Below are 13704 nucleotides of genomic sequence, written 5' to 3' on the forward strand. Positions count from 1 at the left end.
GACAGATTGAACGCTAGGTACCCGGGGACTACCTAGCCTCTAGCCCCTGCCTGCAGAAGATTCGTTGATAAAACTGCCCCATGCTTTTACTACTGGCTCAGGCGAGTGCGGGAATTCGTAGCAGCATAGGGATGTTTAATTAACAGCATTGGGGAAGGCTGTTCCAAGACTTTTCCTTTCCTCCCTACTGTGGTTCACAAGACAAATATAGGAGTAGCCTGAAATCTAGAAAAGAGGTGTTAGTGCTTATCAAGTGTTCCTCCCAAAAGCAGAACTTGATTGAGACTAGGGCTGCTACGCAGCCTTACAGGAGAAGACCATTGTAACTCACTCTGAAGACCAGGCTGACCTGGAACTCACAGACCTGCCTCCTGAATGCTTGGATTAAAGGCATGTAGCACCACCGCCTGGCCCTTGTGCCTTTTTTAAACTTCCTGATGCCTAGGGCATGGGTCCAGAAAGCAGCCCCTTAGGAATATCTTCTCTAAATCTTCTAACTTCCAGTTGTACTCCACCAGGGTCCTGACCAGTTATCCAATCCATTTCCTCCAGCCTAGGAGCCCACAGACCTTTTAGCATGGGCCTTTCTTTCTTTTTCTTTTTTCTTTTATTTATTTATTTATTTATTTATTTATTTATCTATTTATTTATTTTGGTTTTCGAGGTAGGGTTTTTCTGTGTCACCCTGGAACTCACTCTACAACTGGCACCAGAAATCCACCTTCCTCTGCCTCCCAAATGCTGGCATTAAAAGTATAACCATTTCTTGCACTACAAAGGAGACAGCCAAGGGTGTCCGTCCCTTCCATGGAGGTTTTCCCTCCCTGGTGTCCTTCAGAGCAGCAGTATGCTTTACCTAATCCTGACATCTAACACATGAAGGAAGTAGATTGCAATTGAGACATTGAGGAGCCCTGCCTGTCCACGTGTATGAGCTGAGGGAGAAGTGGCAGGACATAGAAGCAGGTGGTATAGGAACTAGATTACCTGGCTGAGGCCTCTTGACCCCAGCTGGGCCTGGGCCTAAATGTGTGAGTATCTCGAACTTGGTAGGCCTGATAATACTAAGCTGTAGGCACTGGATGTTCCAAGTTCCTGTGCACGTGAGAAACTTCCTTTAGAATGCCTAATCAGCCATAGTAAATATGACCTTGCTCCAAACCTCAAGGTGTGAGTACCAGGACCTTTCTCTTGAGGCTTCCCAGTGGCTTTGTACAGCATACTTAATAACATAGACAGATTCCCACCACATCCCTTAGGAGGTTTGCCAGATCTTCCTACTCTAATTACCCAGCAGATTTTATTCAAGTCTGGACCATCCTCAGGGCCCATTTTTGGTCTGGGTTGCACTTAAAACTGGTTATCCCTAAGTCTTATATGGCCAGATATTAATCAATTTGGTGATCTGTCCAGCACTATGTTGTTGAAATAGGAGCGGCGGGGCTGCGTCCCTGGCACCCGGCCGCCCACATGGCTAGCTTAGCTTATGCCCCGAAATAATTACACGGAAACTGTATTCTTTTAAACACCGCTTGGCCCATTATATCTAGCCTTTTCTCGGCTAACTCTCGCACCTGGACTAGCCCATTTCTAATAATCTATGTAGCCCAAGAGCTGGCTTACCAGGAATGATCTTAACCTGTGTCTGCCTGGAGTGGGAGAATCATGGCAACTCCCTGACTCAGCTTCTTTCTCCCAGCCTTCTGTTCTGTTTACTCCTCCCACCTATGTTTTAACCTATGAGGGCCAAGCAGTTTCTTTATTGCTTAACCAATGAAATCAACAGATTGATATATGACACTCCCACATCACTATGTTAGATAAATCCATTTTTGTTTAGAGTTACTTCATTCTTGCAGTAAGAAAACCCTAACAAAGTCTGGTGATGGTGGCACACACCTTTAATCCTAGCACTTGGAAGGTCGAAGCAGGCAGATCTCTGTGAGTTCAAGGCCAGCCTGGTCTACAGAGAGTTCCAGGATAGCTAAATAAAAATCCTGTCTCGAAAAGGAAAAAAAGAAAAAAAAAAAGGAAAACCCTAACAAATACAAAGCCTGGGACGCTGATAGTAGTCCACCACTCAGCCTCTTTCTCTCAGGGACCTAAACTCACAATGACAGAACCCTAATACCCTTCCTAACACCTTAGTAATGGGGTGGTCCTTTCTTCACTCCATGAGAAACAGCTTGCCACTCTGTTTCTCACAGACCCCACTGTTTTATTGAGTTGATTCATTAGAGGTAGTGTTCATAAAGGATGTGGGCTCCATGTCCTCCTATCCCAACTGCTGTGACAGGATACCTTACTGGGTAATTTACAGCTCTGAGGCACTGACCTCATCCACGAGGGCAGACCTACCTGGTATCATAGCCTCCCCCAGGCTCTCCTCTTTACCACCATCACCTTGGCAGTCAGGATTCAACACAAAATTTTGAAGATACAGACACACATGCTCAAAGCACAACAGCCTTTGCCTACATTCTTTTTTTTGTTATTTCCATGTGAATGTCCAGCAGTTCTAACAAAGACCATGGAATGCCTTTGCTTCTTGATTTTTCCAGAATCAGATACTTCAGAGTATACCTTATTGGAAGACTTAGTGACGTAAGTGGGTGGCAGCGAGACAAATTGAAAGCCCACAATTTGGATCACGTGTGTACATATGTTACAAAAGAGAGTGACTATCCAAGTCAAAATATATATGGTTTGTCAGAATCAGGAATTTTTCTGGTACTTGAGCCTAGTCAAATTCCATGACTTGACTATGGATACTCTAAAGGTTTTGTCTATTTATGCTACAGTGGAATGCTGTACTATGCAGGAGAAACAAACCCAACAGGGATACTCTAGGGTAGGCATGGTTATAATTCAAGATCACTGTAGTCCTGTCAAACCCAAACCCATACACTGGTCAAAAGGCATTGAGTATCAGATGTACTGTGGCACTGAGGAAACTGAAGCAGGAAGAGCATGAGTTTGAAGCTAAGGATCTATAGAAAGATCTTGTTTAAAAAGAAAGGAAATAGCCAGGAGTGGTGTCACTGGCCTTTATCCCACCATTCAGGAGGCAAAGACAGGTATCTGTGAGTTGGAAGCCCACCATTTTTACGCAGTGAGACTCTATCTCAAAAGGAAAAAGAAAGAGAAAAAGAAAAAAAAAAGGAGTGGAGGTATTTTTATCTATTATTGCTGCTACTCCTATTTTCAAAATTTGAAATGATTTGGATATGATGACACACAACTATAGCCCCAGCACTCAGAATGTACTCACATTGGGTGGGGGAGGGGAGTATCTCTACAAGTTCAAGACCAGCTTGGCTATATAGCAAATTACAAACCAGTCAGGACTACACAGTGAGACCCTGTCTCAAAAGTACATAACATAGCTGGGTGTGCTGGCATACACCTTTAATCCCATTACACAAAATTTGATTTTATGGTCTTTTTTAAACTTCAATTCAAAGAGCTGTACTATTTGTTAACTATTTAACATGTTAATCATGTGCAGCATTTGTCTGCACAAAACTCTCGTTTTGTTTAATAAAAAAAGAAACTATAAACCAGGTGTGGTGGTGCATAGACAGAAACAGACAGATCTCTGTGAGTTTGAGGCCAGCTTGATCTACATAGTGGGTTCCAGGACAGCTGGAACTACATAGTGAGAACTTGTCTCAAAAAATCAAAAGAGCCGGGCGGTGGTGGCGCACGCCTTTAATCCCAGCACTCGGGAGGCAGAGGCAGGTGGATCTCTGTGAGTTCGAGGCCAGCCTGGTCTACAAGAGCTAGTTCCAGGACACCCAGGGCTACACAAACAAACCCTATCTCAAAATCAAACAAAAAGGACTGTCTTGCCAGGTGGTGCATGCCTTTAATACCAGTACTCAGATGTCTGTGAATTTGAAGCCAGCCTGGTCTACATAGTGAGTTCCAGGACAACCAGAGCTATGTTGGTAGAGAAACCTCTCAAATAAACCAATGAATTAATAGATGAATGAATAATTGATTAATTAAAAGCATGTGTTGCTCTAGCAGAAGACCTGGGTTCAATTCCCAGCGTGGATATGTTGGTTCACAACCATCTGTAAATCCACTTCCAGAGGAATCTAACATTCTGACTACCACAAGCACCAGGTATGTATATGGTACACAGACATACACGCAGGCAAAGCACTTATACATATAAATTTTAAAAATCATATTTAAAGAACTGCTTCATTTTCACAAATATATTAAATTTATTATCTTTTGTTAAGCTGTTGTTGCTGTTGTTTGGTTTATTGGTTGGTTTTTCAAGACAGGGTTTCTCTGAAGCTTTTGGAGCCTGTCCTGGAACTAGCTCTTGTAGACCAGGCTGGCCTCGAACTCACAGAGACCTGCCTACCTCTGCCTCTTGAGTGCTAGGTTGAGCCCCATTGCAGGGCATGATCAGAAGTTTTCAGGGATTTTTTTCTGGATGTAGGAGTGTCTTTTCTGCATGTATGTCCGCACAGCAGAAGGCACTGGATCTTGTGGAACTACAGCTGTAGACAGTTGTGAACCACCGTGTGGATGCTGGAAATCCTACTATCTAACTCCTCTGGAAGAGCAGCTAGTGCTCTTAACTGCCGAACCATCTCTCCAGCTTGAGATCATGAGGGGTTTTTTCCCCCTCTATCAGAATAACTTTGTGATACTGTACTGAGAGACACAGGCTGAAAAATGCTTTTTCATTTCTTTTTTTGTTGTTTTTTTTCAGTTGGTCTTAAAGGCACAGAAATCTGCCTGCCTCTGCCTCCTGAGTGCTGGACTTGAAGGTGTGTGCCACCACCACCAGGCATTTTTTTATTTCTGAGACAGCTCTTGGGACTGACTGAGAATGTGGCTGTCAGGTAATACCTCCAGAGGTGTGGCTGAAGAGGGATGGTATCTGTCAGCTTTTCTCTAAGAACACTGTGGCTGCTGTTGCCTTTCTGACTAGTCTTTACAGACCCATTATAGATCCAATCTAGCTCTCTCTGCTTTCTGTTACATCACTCCTTGGTTTTGGTCTCCTGCTAAATGTTTAATTGTGAGTTCAAGGCCAGCCTATACTCTAAGAGACCCTTTTGTAAATAAATAAAAACAGGGCTAGGCATGGAAGTTTGTCTCTATAGCCGTAGCACATGGAAAGTTGAGGCAGGAGGATTGGTATGACTTTGAGGCCAGTCTGAGCTACAAAGTGAGACTCTGTCTCAACTAAAAGACAAAGGGAACAATAACAAAAAGTATCAGGAAGTTTGTTCATCCATTCATTGATTGGGTTATTCTTTTGTTGCTTAGGGGTTTTTTGTTTGTTTTTTTATTTATTTATTAATTAATTTATTAAAGATTTCTGCCTCCTCCCCGCCACCGCCTCCCATTTCCCTCCCCCTCCCCCAATCAAGTCCCCCTCCCTCGTCCGAAGAGCAATCAGGGTTCCCTTCCCTGTGGGAAGTCCAAGGACCACCCACCTCCATCCAGGTCTAGTAAGGTGAGCATCCAAACTGCCTAGGCTCCCACAAAGCCAGTATGTGCAGTAGGATCAAAAAACCCCAGTGCCATTGTTCTTGAGTTCTCAGTAGTCCTCATTGTCCGCTATGTTCAGCTAGTCCGGTTTTATCCCAGGCTTTTTCAGACCCAGGCCAGCTGGCCTTGGTGAGTTCCCAGTAGAACATCCCCATTGTCTCAGTGTGTGGGTGTACCCCTCGCGGTCCCGAGTTCCTTGCTCGTGCTCTCTCTCCTTCTGCTCCTGATTTGGACCATGAGATTTCTGTCCGGTGCTCCAATGTGGGTCTCTGTCTCTGTCTCTGTCTCCTTACATCGCCTGATGAAGGTTAATATTCAGGAGGATGCCTATATGTTGCTTAGTTTTTTAAGAAAGATTTTTTTATTATTCTCTCTCTCTCTCTCTCTCTCTCTGTGTGTGTGTGTGTGTGTGTGTGTGTGTGTGTAGACAGGGTCAGAGCTGCCGGAGCTGGAGTTACCTAGAGGTAGTTCTGAGTTGCCTGAAGAATGTTGGTAAGCCTCTGGATGAGCAGTGAGTGCCCTTAACCACTAAGCATCTCTGTAGTCCTACTAATGCTTAATTTAAGTTCTTTATATGTTCTAGAAAGGCCGAGCGGTGGTGGCGCACACCTTTAATCCCAGCACTCAGGAAGCAGAAGCAGACAGATCTTTGTGAGTTTGAGGCCAGCCTGGTCTACAAGACTGAGTTCCAGGACAGGCTCCAAAGCTACAGAGAAACCTTGTCTCAAAAAAAAAAAAAATATATATATATATATATTCTAGAAAGTAATCTCCTGCCGGGCGGTGGAGGCACACGCCTTTAATCCCAGCAATCGGGAGGCAGAGGCAGGCGGATCTCTGTGAGTTCGAGGCCTGCCTGGCCTACAAAGGGAGTTCCAGGACAGGCTCCAAAGCTACAGAGAAACCCTGTCTCAAAAAACCAAAAAAAAAAAAAAGAAAAAGAAAGTAATCTCTGATGTGGGAGTGATTTCTTATTAATAAAGAAACTGCCTAGACCCATTTGATAGGCCAACCCTTAGGTAGGCGGAGTAAACAGAACGGAATGCTGGGAGAAAGAAGCTGAGTCAGGGAGTCGCCATGATTCTCCCACTCCAGACAGACGCAGGTTAAGATCATTCCTGGTAAGCCAGCTCGTGGGCTACACAGATTATTAGAAATGGGTTAGATCAATATGTAAAAGCTAGCCAATAAGAAACTGAAACTAATGGGTCAGGCAGTGTTTAAAAGAATACAGTTTCCGTGTAATTATTTTGGGTAAAGCTAGCCGGGTGGCGGGACACAGCCCGCCACTCCGTACTTCAACAGAGTGGCACCCAACGTGCTAATGAACTCCACGTAAAACCTGAGAGGGCTTAAAAAGGAGAGAAAGAGAATTTAAGACAGCTTTTTGCTGTTTCTGGGTTGCGTGCCGCAAAGAAATTGTCCTGACTCACCAGCAGGAAAAAAACTGGCTGTTTTAAAATGCCGGCTTTCTGGGCTATGCCGCCATTGCGATCTCTGTCTGGCTCCTGTGGGAGACAGAGCTTTTAAATGGAACATTTGGAGTAAAGCTCTACGGCTTGCTTGATGGCAATGTGGACTGCTGTGTGCCTGAAACTGTGTGTGGCTCAGAGGCACCAAATGGCTCTGAGGCAGGAGCGGCTTGGCTCAGCTCTGCCATGCTGAACTGTGATGGTCTCAGGCAAAAACTACCGTAATTACCATAAAAACAGCGCATTTAACGTTTCAACTGGGCAGGACACAGGCGGTACCGTATTACCTGTACATGGTGCAACTTAAGTTTTTAAGAACTGCTTAACATTTTAATAAATGCTCCTGGATAGTAAAAAAATGTTACAGATTCACAATAAAACAGATTCAGACATAAAAGACCACACTGTTGGATGAATGTACGTAGGCTTGAGAGAGAGAAGAAAAAGAATATAGAGAATAAAGTTAATGGTTTAAAAAAAAAGGTAAAGTCTTTAAAGAGACAGAGTACAGATAGTTAAGAGATTAAAAGAAATAAAGAAAAATAAGCCATGTAAAAATGGAAAATTCACAGAGAGTCTGGATTATGTACATTGTGCTTTCTTTAAAATTTTTGACTATAAAGGAGCTAAGTACAGAGAGACATTTCATTACATGGGCTGCTAAGCTAAACCAGAATGGATATAAGGGTATTACGATTTCAAAATTTGGGTTTAAGAATATGATGCTTTGGAGAGGGTCTTCTTTTGTTTTCACAGAGGACCAGACCCTGTGGATTTCTTCTATTACAATTTGGTATGATAGACCACGCCCTCCTGAAAGGTTGTTGTGAACATCTTCAGAAAATTGCTTCGCTCAACTGCCAACTGAGATGAAACTAGCACACAGGTTATACCATGAAAGACCTAATTAACGACGCCCCATTCAGCAGGAAGCAGTTTGGAGAGAAAAAACTGCGCCCATGTTCCCAAAATATTGTTTATAAGTGTTCTTTTACATTTAAAGGGGGATATGATATAGGTATGAATAATTTGCATTGGTATGGATTTTAAGGTCAATTTTGTTATATGTATATGTATTTTTGATCTTGAATAAGGTGTGATTGTGTAGTTCATTTTTAAAATGTAATGTATAATTAGGAAATATAGGTTGTTGATGGATAATCATAATAGTCAAGTTTGTAGTCATGTTACTTAGATTTTCTAGATATATAGAGATATATTTCAGATAGGCATTCTTCATATCTCTCAAAGGCTACAGAATATGGCATTTAAAATATTTTAATAACTTAGGACTTTTCATGACAATGAGACACGTCTGCTCCTGGCAGCACCAATCTACTTCGAGAGGAAGATGGGCATCGAAGAGGATCCTTATGGAGTTTGATAGCCATTTGGGCAAGAAACTGCTCTTGCCTGGACTGTTGCATAAAATGGACACAGAGAACCCGCAGAGAGAGGACTGCTAAACTTGCCTAAAGGTGAGATGGTCTTTCGGGGTTCATGACTCATGAAAGAGTCTGCGAGACATTCTGCAGGACACAGCAGATAGTGACTGAACTGTCTTTGGAATTTCCTGCTTCATGGAAATATCTGCTGGATACTTTGGGCCTGAAGGCTGAAGATGGATGCCCCAAAGGTACAAAAGAACTTTGGGTGACTGTCCAGGCAGCAAGATGTCTCTGTCATTTCTAGAGTTTTCTTATTTCTTGTTTACTTAGGTAGTATTATATCCTTCTGGAGTCTTTGATGGAGTTGAAGAATGAATAGATAGTTATAGTTTTCCTTAGTTATGATAAAAGATAAAATAGATATAAATATTGTAACTGTAATTCTTGCTTGATAACTGTTTTGCTATATGTAATTTTACTATGTTAAAGTTAAAGCCTTTCTTTTTTGTTTAAACAGAAAAAGGGGAAATGATGTGGGAGTGATTTCTTATTAATAAAGAAACTGCCTAGACCCATTTGATAGGCCAACCCTTAGGTAGGCGGAGTAAACAGAACGGAATGCTGGGAGAAAGAAGCTGAGTCAGGGAGTCGCCATGATTCTCCCACTCCAGACAGACGCAGGTTAAGATCATTCCTGGTAAGCCAGCTCGTGGGCTACACAGATTATTAGAAATGGGTTAGATCAATATGTAAAAGCTAGCCAATAAGAAACTGAAACTAATGGGTCAGGCAGTGTTTAAAAGAATACAGTTTCCGTGTAATTATTTTGGGTAAAGCTAGCCGGGTGGCGGGACACAGCCCGCCACTCCGTGTACTTCAACAAATCTCCTGTCAGATCTGTAGTTGGTGAAGATTTTCCCTCCATTCAGCAGTATGTCTTTTCATTCTATTGTTTTCTTTGCTGTATGAACTTTTAATGCAGTCCTTTTTGTCAGTTCCTGAACTGTTGAGGTCTTTTTGGAAAGTCTTTCTCTGTACCTATTGAAATTACATGGCATGAGTGAGAAGGAAACACAGAACATGCAACAAACTGGCTTAGGAGTTTATGACGGGAAGGGGGGTGTGGGTGTGGGGGTTGTGGGTGAGGGGTGTGCAGAGAGAGAGAGAGAGATTGGGCTGAAGATGGCATCTCCAGCTTTTAAAGGCTGCCTTGTGCCCAGGGGGATGATGCAACCATGCTGCACGTGAGTCATGTGGGGTCCTTTAAGATTCCCGGGGCCATTAGGCACTTCTGCCTGAGGACTTGTCTGCACATGCATGGCCCTGTCCTGAAACCCGGAAGTGTCAGCCATGTTGTGTGGTTGAATCATTACACCTATATCATTTTTTTCTTTTTTCTTTTCTTTCTTTCTTTTTTCTTTTCTGGTTCTTCAAGACAGGGTTTCTCTGTAGTTTTGGAACCTGTCCTGGAACTAACTCTTGTAGACCAGGCTGGCCTCGAACTCACAAAATCCGCCTGCCTCTGCCTCCTGAGTGCTGGGATTAAAGGTGTGCACCACCATGCCTGGCCTCTACCTATATCTTGAACTGTTTTCTTCTGGTAATTTCAGAGCTTCAAATTTCACAGTAAGGTTTTGAAAGACTAGCATTTAGGCAGACTCCCAGATAGGTAGGCAGACAGACAGGAAGAGAGGCCATAGTAATAAAGGTGGTAAATTTCCAAGATGGTTGACTTCTTTGTACTCCTTGTACTGATTGTTCTGTCTTGTTAGGAGACAAACCACGCCCACTCCCTCTCCCATCTGCTGAGACAGGCTGATCTTCTGCTTCTAGCCTGAGTTTTCTTTCTTTTTTATCTTCCTCTCGGAGAGGCAGCTTCGGCCTCTCCTCTCTGTCTCTGTCTCTGTCTCTCTCTCTCTGTTCTCTCCTTCTCTCTTCCCTTCCATAACCCACCTGATAAATATCCAACTTCACTCTGCATGGCCTGCCAATCCGTCTGTCTCTTGCCCACCGCTGCCACATGGCTTGCCACTGGGGACCAACCACCTTTGGGAACCTGCCATATAGTCTTGTGCTCCCTGCCTGGGACTGGGTGCTGCTCTTGGGACCCACTGCCCCCTGTCTGCCACCACTTGGGGACCCTGCAGCGTTTCTGCTGCCTGCCACCACCGGGGATCCTGCAGCAATTTTTTTTTTACTTTTTCATTTTATTTTATTTTTTTAACTTTCTTTTTGTTTTATTGAGAAAAAAACAATTTCCGCCTCCCAGCCTCCCACTCTTCCCCCCCCACTCCTCTCCCCGTCCCCCCACTCCTCTCCCTCTCCCCCCACTCCTCTCCCCCTCCCTCTCAAGTCTGAAGAGCAGTCAGGGTTCCTTGCCCTGTGGAAAGTCCAAAGTCCTCCCCCCCCCCCATCCTGGTCTAGGAAGGTGAACATCCAAACTGGCTAGGCTCCCACACAGCCAGAACATGAAGTAGGATCAAAACCCAGTACCATTGTCCTTGGCTTCTCAGCAGCCCTCATTGTCCACCATATTCAGAGAGTCCGGTTTTATCCCCTGCTTTTTCAGTCACAGTCCAGCTGGCCTTGGTGAGCTCCCAATAGATCAGCCCCACTGTCTCCGTGGGTGGGTGCACCCCTCTTGGTCCTGACTTCCTTGCTCGTCTTCTCCCTCCTTCTGTTCCTCATTGGGACTTTGGGAGCTTAGTCCAGTACTCCAGTGTGGGTCTCTGTCTCTATCTCCATCCATCGCCAGATGAAGGTTCTATGGTGATACCTGCAGCAATTTTTACAGGGATTTTCTTTTTTGGTTTTTCGAGACAGGGTTTCTCTGTAGCTTTGGAGCCTGTCCTGGAACTAGCTCTGTAGACCAGGCTGGCCTCGAACTCACAGAGATCCGCCTGCCTCTGCCTCCAGATGGCTGGGATTAATGGCTTGCACCACCATCGCCTGGCCCTGCAGCAATTTTTAATAATACATTACACAGGCTGACGTTAAACTCCTGACATTCTTGCTCCATGTCCATTGTCCTGAGGGCTAACATTACAGGCATGTGCTGCAATACTTGCCTGGTTTGAAGGCTATACTTAAATAAGCATTTACTTGAAGGATTTTTTTCTCAATATATCTATATTAAGAAATGTCCAGGAGGCAGAGGCAGGCGGATCTCTGTGAGTTCGAGGCCAGCCTGGTCTACAAGGACTGGTTCCAGGACAGGAACCAAAAGCTACGGAGAAACCCTGTCTCGAAAAATCCAAAAAAAAAAAAAAAAAAAGAAAAAAAAGAAAGAAAGAAAGAAAGAAAGAAAGAAAGAAAATGAGGTTCCTTCTTCCTAGTAAGCAGCAGGAGCCAGAATACTGGAAAGTCTTGGTTATTTGGAGTCAGGGAAAGGAAACTGGTAGGTCTGCCTAGCAGTGTATCACTTTCCAGAATAAGCCATATTGCATGTCAAATAGCTGGCTCCAGGTCCCCAAGGAGAGAAAAATCTTCCTCAGTGGATGTAGACCGCCTTGGCGGGTCACTCAGTCTAGGGGTTGTAACCCGCCTGGCTGGTCAGTTATTCCAGGGTCCCGGAGAGGCGCTATCTGAAAGATATGGGCAGGAAAGAGGAAGAAGGCCAAGCAGAGAGTTCTTGTCAAAGCCTCCGTTTATTAGCGTCATGGTTACAGCTTATATAGCCCTTGGATGAGGAATCTGGGGGGCAGGGGCATGACCAGAGCAGGAAGGTATCTTGCAGCGTGGTTCGAGCTGGTCAGGAGGTCGTCAGCCAGGAGGTTAATATCGGTCAGGTCACGATTCCTCAGTCAGGAAGTCACAAGTTGACACACCTAGTTCTCTAGATAGTTGGAATGTGGGGCAGATTCCGCTAAGAGATAGCTCTCTATTAACAGATAATTGGGTGTGGCATAGGTTCTGCCAATAAAACAGTTCCAGCCGGGCGGTGGTGGCGCATGCCTTTAATCCCAGCACTCGGGAGGCAGAGGCAGGCGGATCACTGTGAGTTCGAGACCAGCCTGGTCTACAGAGCTAGTTCCAGGACAGGCTCCAAAGCTACACAGATAAACCCTGTCTCGAAAAACCAAAAAAAAAAACCAAACAAACAAACAAACAAAAAAAAACAGTTCTAAATACTGTTAGGATGTGGAGCTCTCTGCAAACTCCTCAGGGCAATGGTTCCTGCAATAATTTTTGGGGGAAATGGCTCCTGACAAGTGGGAAAGCAAGCCAGAGCCTCTTTAGTCATTAAAAATGATTTACATAGACTGAAAGGATGGAGAAAGGAGTTCATCAGGGAAAGGGAAAGGAGGCAGGGCAGCCTTCCCTTCCCTTTTTTTTTCTTTTCTTTCTTTAAATTTTTTTAATTGAGCTATATATTTTTCTCTGCTTCCCTCCCTTCCTTCCTTTTCCCTTTCTACCCACCCCTGTGATCCCCACGCTTTCAATTTACTCAGGAGATCTTGTCTTTTTTACTTCACATGTAGGTTAGATCCATGTATGTCTCGCTTTCCCTTCCTTTTCAGCCAAGATCATTAAGCTTCTTGTTTTCAATTTGTTTTTGCCTTTAACAATATCCTTCCTGGGTTTCTATGAAATAGAAACTTCACAAGATTTCATTAAGTCCATTGTTGTTCTTACCTTTTCTAAACAAGTTGCAGATGCTGCAGCCAGCATGTACTACATCCAAGGAAAGCAATGATCAAAATTTCAGTTTTCTTTTTCTGGCCGCGGGGGTGGGGGGGTGGGGGGGTGGGGGGGGGTGGGCAGGAGGAGGTTGAGACAGGGTTTCTCTTTCTCTGTAGCTTCATAGCCTGTCCTGAAACTCATGCTGTAGACCAGGCTGGCCTCGAACTCACAGAGATCCACCTGTGTCTGCCTCCTGAATGCTGGGATTAAAGGTGTGCACCACCACTGCCCAGCTCAGAATTTCACTTTCAGTTCTGCACAGAGCTACACCTGCCACAGAACATCTATCTTTAAACTCATCACACACATGCGAAGGGCTAAGGCAGCTGCTCAGTAAACAATCTATAAGCGTTTCCCCTCCTCATACATTAATTTTGCTAGCTGCTGTAATGGGTTTTTTGCTTGAGACTTCCAATGGTTTGCTGTGTGAGTGTTATTTCATAGTTACCTTCAACATCTTGCCCAGTCCAAACCTCAGGAAGAGTTTAACTTCAAAGTCTTATAATTTAAGGTTTTTTGGTTGGCTGTTTGGGTTTTTGTTTTGTTCTGTTCTGTTTTTGAGACAGGGTCTCTCTACATATCTCTGGCTGTCCCAAACTCACAGAGATACACTTTCCTTTGCATCCTGAGTGCTGGGA

The sequence above is a fragment of the Microtus oregoni genome, unplaced genomic scaffold (assembly GCF_018167655.1).
Source record: "Microtus oregoni isolate MIOR12 unplaced genomic scaffold, Mior012 000067F_001, whole genome shotgun sequence".
In the NCBI taxonomy this organism is placed as follows: Eukaryota; Metazoa; Chordata; class Mammalia; order Rodentia; family Cricetidae; genus Microtus; species Microtus oregoni.